This window comes from Lonchura striata, chromosome 5 (assembly GCF_046129695.1).
Source record: "Lonchura striata isolate bLonStr1 chromosome 5, bLonStr1.mat, whole genome shotgun sequence".
NCBI classification, from domain to species: Eukaryota; Metazoa; Chordata; class Aves; order Passeriformes; family Estrildidae; genus Lonchura; species Lonchura striata.
Window position 1 is genome coordinate 18,308,676 of NC_134607.1, and position 5,747 is coordinate 18,314,422.

At 45.4% G+C, this 5,747-nt stretch overlaps 1 long non-coding RNA gene across 1 annotated transcript; it reads left to right on the forward strand.

Moving 5' to 3' along the window:
• Positions 1–661: 661 nt before the first annotated feature.
• LOC116183163 (uncharacterized) lies at positions 662–4,893 on the forward strand. The gene is made up of 3 exons (XR_004147709.2): positions 662–803; positions 2,274–2,320; positions 4,674–4,893. It is a non-coding gene; the product is annotated as an uncharacterized LOC116183163 (long non-coding RNA).
• The last annotated feature ends 854 nt before the right edge of the window (positions 4,894–5,747 follow it).

Below are 5,747 nucleotides of genomic sequence, written 5' to 3' on the forward strand. Positions count from 1 at the left end.
TGGCTTGGGAAATTGCGAGCTGAGGAGTGACTCAAATCCACCTTAAACTCCTGAAATAATCCTGTTCCAGCCCCCTGCCATGGCCAGGGACACCCTCCTGGGATGTCCAATGGAAGATGCTCTGCGCCAGGCTGGTGAAACAGGTGGGGTTTTCTCCTGGAGCCCAGTCCCAGGCAAGATTGGGGTTTCCATGGGAAGAAGCCTGCAAGCTGCATTTCCAGAGCTGGGAGGTTCCATGCTTGGAACTGTTTCCAGTACTACCCTTTGGTTTTTTCTAGAATTGGGCATGATGTTCCTCCCCAGAGTGAGGTGGTTTTCCCTGGATTGCTGGAATTACACACTGGGTGTTTAAGGGCTCTGTTGTCTCTTTCTCCTGAGTGGAAGAGCGAGGAAATCGGGATACTTCTGACTATCATGGAGATGTGGGAACACTCCAGTTCCAGTGAGGAATGTGATACCCAGCTCGTGGTGTGTGCCCTGAGATGGTCTTGCCTGTTGTTTGTTCTTCAGAGCCCATTGGAGTGCTGGCCTGGATTTGGGAGAAGCAAACTAGCCTGGAGCTATGAGATTTTTCCTGTCAGAAATCCATGATGGGGATGTTCTTCTTTGCTGTCCCAAAGGGAAGGAGCAGCTTTGAAGTTGTTGCAGCCACATGCTGTGGATGCATCCCCTGAAGACCATTTCAGGATTGTTCATCTGACTCTGCCCCTGACCCATGGCTTCCAGGGAGGCTCCTGGTGTTCTGGATATATCCAGGAGAAGATATTCCAACATGTGCTTTTAAGCCAGGAGTTCCAAACCCAGTAAGTCAGTCACATTCTGTGTGAGCTGTCCCAGTGGTGGGAGGAGGGAGGGACACCCCCACACTGCTGTTTGAGACATTACTGCCTGGGAATTGCGAGCATTTTAGAGCAGTGAGACCACAAGGTCAGCCCTGAACTGCATCCCCAGGGAATCCTGAGGCATCCCATGCCTGTGGCACTGAGTAACACAACCCTGATGTGGAGCAAAAAGAGGAGGGGGAAAATTTTGGGTTAATGGGAGGAATGGAATTGGGATTTCTGGAATGCAATTGGGATAGGTGCTGATGATATGGAATCATGGGGTAGTTTGGCTTGGAAGGGACCAAAAAGATCCTCTGGACTCTGTTATCCCCTCCTATGGCAGAGAACATATCAAAAACTGCCTCCTCACCTTCATGGAATGGCAATGGCTTTTGGGAGCTCTGGCATGAGCACCTGGAGACCAGATAAGAACAGAAATTTGATTGTTTTGCCTGCTGTTGGATGTTGTTTTTGCTTTTCAATATGTTCCTCTGATTGATGTTTTCATAGTAGTTTTCTAGGCCTCATTTGAGGGTAATTCCAAGAATTTGGAAATAGCTGGAAAAGAGTGAGGAAAAAAGGTGACCCTGATACATTTCTAGTAATTACAAACTTCTCCCACAACACCATTCTGGGAGAAGGATGGTTAAAGGATAAAAATGCAGAGGAAAAAGTTTTGTAAACCCTCCTGGCTCTCTGACAGAGCAGATCTTCCAGTAATCCCAGTAGAAACTATGGGATCATAAGGTTTTTCAGGAAAGGAAAAAAAGGACAGAAATGAGGGAATAGGCTTCAAATTAATAATGATTTGATGGGTGTAGGAATGAGTCCTGTATGTTTGATGCCCCCCTTCATATTCCTGGAATAATTTTTAAGTATTCCTTTAAAAAATCATTTAAATTTGGGAATTCAGATTTGAAAGGAAACAATGCAAAATAAATACAGGGAGAGATCATGGAATCTTCCTGGAACTGAGGAATGGTTTGAGTGGGAAGGGACCTTTAAGGATCACTTCATTTCATCCCTTGCCATTCCATCCACTAGCCCAGGGTGCTCCAAGCCCCATCCAGTCTGGCTTTGGACATTTCCAGGGATGGGGCAGCCGTGATTTCTCTGGGTTTATGGGCACAAGGGGAAAAATTTTACTGCCTCAGAGTAGTCTCTGACAGCCACTAATCTCAAATTCATGAGAGTCAAGGCTTAAGTTGCTGTGGGAGGGGAATTCCTGGAATTCCTTCAATTCAGTTTACTGCAGTTATATATCAATCACCATACTGTAGTTTTTCTGTATAAAATACTACGCTTGTTGTAAACAAAAGCCTAAAATCTCCACAAACATAACTATACAGTCCCGAGAATCAAATTACCACAATGTGAGGGAAGAACTACACAAACCTCCTAAATCTTAAATTTACAAGAGTCAACTATAACAAGCTGTCTCTTTTACAGCTCTAACAGAGTAACTTCACAAACTCTACGAGGAGAAGGATCACAAGGTATTGTGTTACAGTGCCCATCCCTTGCCTCCTAAGTCTTGCAGGTAAAAGATCAATTAATACCTGAAAACAAAGCATTGACGAGAGACTGGTTATACTCAAACACCAGGCGTCACAGGGAATACTGTTCCCTGCAACTAGAAAGTTCACACACAAACTCACTGGGAAGGGGGTGTCTCTTAAAGTGTCCACTTTTCTCAACACAACACAGCATACAACAGTTCAGCATCCACCCACATCAGCTCCCTGTGGCCTTCACACACTGTGGATACAATAAAAATAACAGCACACAGTAAAGTTATTAACTGGATCCAGTGATTTACTGGACTCACAAACTCCCAGCAGTCAAGCCTGAACCACTGAGGCAGCAGAATCCGCTCAGTTCATCTAGCCACGGTTACAACATGCACGATGTACACAAGCACACAACATGCTAGGTGTCCTCACCTACGCTTCTCCACTTGCTCTGCTCCTCCTCAGCCACGGGTAGAGCCTCCCCTCCCACGCCATGGGTACCCTCACTCACTTGCTCCCCTGTTCATACAGCCGAGTCCACCAAGCCACTCACACACACAATTACAAACCACACTAACAATGTCCGGACACTGCAAGCACACAGTGGTAGCAATAAGGTCCAGATTCATTCAGCTCACCCCCAGAGCTGCTAGCAATTGTGCAATTGAGCAGTGAACCCCTCCCCAGTCACTCTATCGACCAGGGGACCCCTCTGCCAGCAAAACCTCAAACTTTTACTCACACAGGGATGAGGCTGTGCACTCAGGTCTCTGAAGAGCCCTATTGCTTTCCCCCACAAGGCCCTTCTAAGGACACATACTGTGTTATCTGCACACCACAGGTCATTGTTTGTCTCCACAGGGGTGAAATGCAGACAGAAAATCAAAACCCCGCAATTCCTATAATGATTTGTATGGATTGTATGTTTATTACAGCACTGGACACATGTGAGAGATCTTTCCCCTTCAGAGGACATGCATGCCCCTGAGAATTCTGGTCTTTTTTTATTACCCTTAACTAATTTACATATGCATAGATTTTCACAATAGGTTCATGCATATTCATTCTGCTGATTTCATGTTTCACTTACAGCTAGTTACACTTGTGCTCATTTTTTGTCAGAAAGTACAGAAAGAACTCCTGGGTCACTCTGCGCTATCTGTTTCAAGATCCAAGAAGTATTCCTTATCTCTTTAGCTTGGAAACTTGCATTTTCTCCTCAGCTGGGGCAATTTTGCTAGTGCTGCAGTTACCAGACTAAACAGCGTATTTTACTTATGTTAGCAAGCTCAAAGCGGCACATTTCACCTAAATCCAAATGGATTTCTATCCTGTTAAATTTTCACGCTGTCTGAGGGGGCAAGCTGAAGCATGGAGCTCCTCCAGGGAAGATCCTGGGGTGTGCCTAGGAGGTTCACCCCCTGCCTTGCTCCTGCAGGGACAGAGACTCTCCTGGCTGGCTCTCCACAAATTTTTTGCAGAAAAATCTCTGCAACTCGCAAAGGTTGTAAAGCCAGTATGATTTATTTCAGCGCTGGATGCATGTTCCCCAGGGACACGTGTACCCCTGAAAATTTCTGAGTCTACTTTATCCCCTAACCTGTTGCATATACATAAAACATATATGCATATGTATTAAAATGTCTTATTAATTTTTAAGAGCCTGTGCTCTTCTTCAGTCACGTGGTTGTAATGTAGTGTTTGTAATCCAGATTCAGTTTTTCCATCTGCTTCAGCCTCAAGGTTGGTGGGGCCTTTTCTTATTTCTCTTCATCTTGGATGCTTGCATTCCTTTTTAGGCAACCTTGAATCTCCTTTGTTCTCTCTGCAGGCCTTTTTGTGAGCACACAAGTTAATAGACCAAACAAGCAGATTCCAGCTAAATCCAAAATTGGTTTCTACTCCAAGTAAAATTTCCAATGCCCTGTTTCAGTGCCCAGCATAGGGGTGACCATCCAGAGGGTCTCACCAGTCTGTCTGTGCTGGCCAGGTTTAGGATGAGCAGGTTGGTAACTGTGGGTCTCAGATTCAGTCGAAGAAAGAAACTGAGAGTTTCTAGCCAGGCAAAAAGCCTGGGAAAGAGCTGGGAAAGAATGTAAATAATTCTTTATCTCTCTTGTTTTTCACATTGTTTATAGTTAAGTTCTACCACTGTGCATCAAGCACTTTGCATCAATGCTATGGGTTGTTTTCACCTCAGAACCAATGGATTTGGTTCTTATGAAGCTCTGTATAAAAGAGCAGTGTATTTTGAATAAACCAGCCTTCTGAGTCAAGTCTATTCATTCCCGTCCTGCCTCGATAGCGACAGGTGACTGTCCCTGTGTTTGCTCCACAGGATGAAGAAGCCAACCATGCTGAGGAGGGATTTGAGCATGTGTGGGAGGATGGAGACAGTGGTCACCAAAAGCTGGGGAAGGCAGAGGTTGCCTTCCAAGGAGAGGGACGTGTCTATCCTGTTAAAATTCAGGCTGTGAGACCAAAGGAAAAAAAAGGTTACATTCAAATTTCTTACTCGGGTTCTAATATGCGATTGAAGAGATTTCTAAAAAGCTCATTATCCATGATGGGACCTCAGAAAAGCAGGAATTAAAGCTTTCCAAAGTTGCCTGTACCTTCCTGCAAGTATCCACATGCAGCCGCCAATTCATGTTTTTGAGCGGAGCTGTGATAAGGCCACATGGAACTGGACCAGAATGGTGGCCAATTTTCATGGGGAAAAAACCTCATACCCCCAGTGTCTCGGGGTCAGGTGAGAGGTGTCTTTGAAGCTCCAAGGGCAGTGAGAATTCTAGTTGCTGGCAGCTTTGGCTTCAGAAAAATCCTGTGAAATAGGCAAATTTAGGAGGCAGCAGCCCACTGTCAGCCAGTAAGACTCAATGAGAACAGTGGGTATTTTCCATGGGAAAAAAACCCCTCATTCCCCCAGTGTTTCAGGGTCAGCTCAAAGAAGGTGTTTGGGGCTCCAAGGGCAAACATCATCTTAATTGCTGGCAGCTTTGTTCTGGAAAAAAATCCTGAAACAATTGTGAATTTAGGGGGCAGCACCTCCCATTAGGCCAAAGTGTCTGGATGTGAATGGTGAATATTTTCGTGGGAAAAAAACCTTGTTCCCCCAGTGTCTCAGGGTCAGCTCAGAGGTGGCATTTGTGGCTCCAAGGGCAGAGTCCTTGTTGCTAGCAGCTTTTGCCTTGGAGAAATCCTACAATGTTAGGAGGTGGCACCCCTCTGGTCCAAGACACAACTGGACATGAATAATTGCCATTTTCCATAGGGAAAAAACTTGTTCCCCCAGTGTCCTGGGGTCAAGTAAGAGGTGGCATTTTGGGCTCCAAGAGTAGTTAGTCTGCCAGTTGGAAGCACCTTTTGTCTTGGAGAACCTGTGCGAGATTTGCGATTTTAGGAGGCTGCA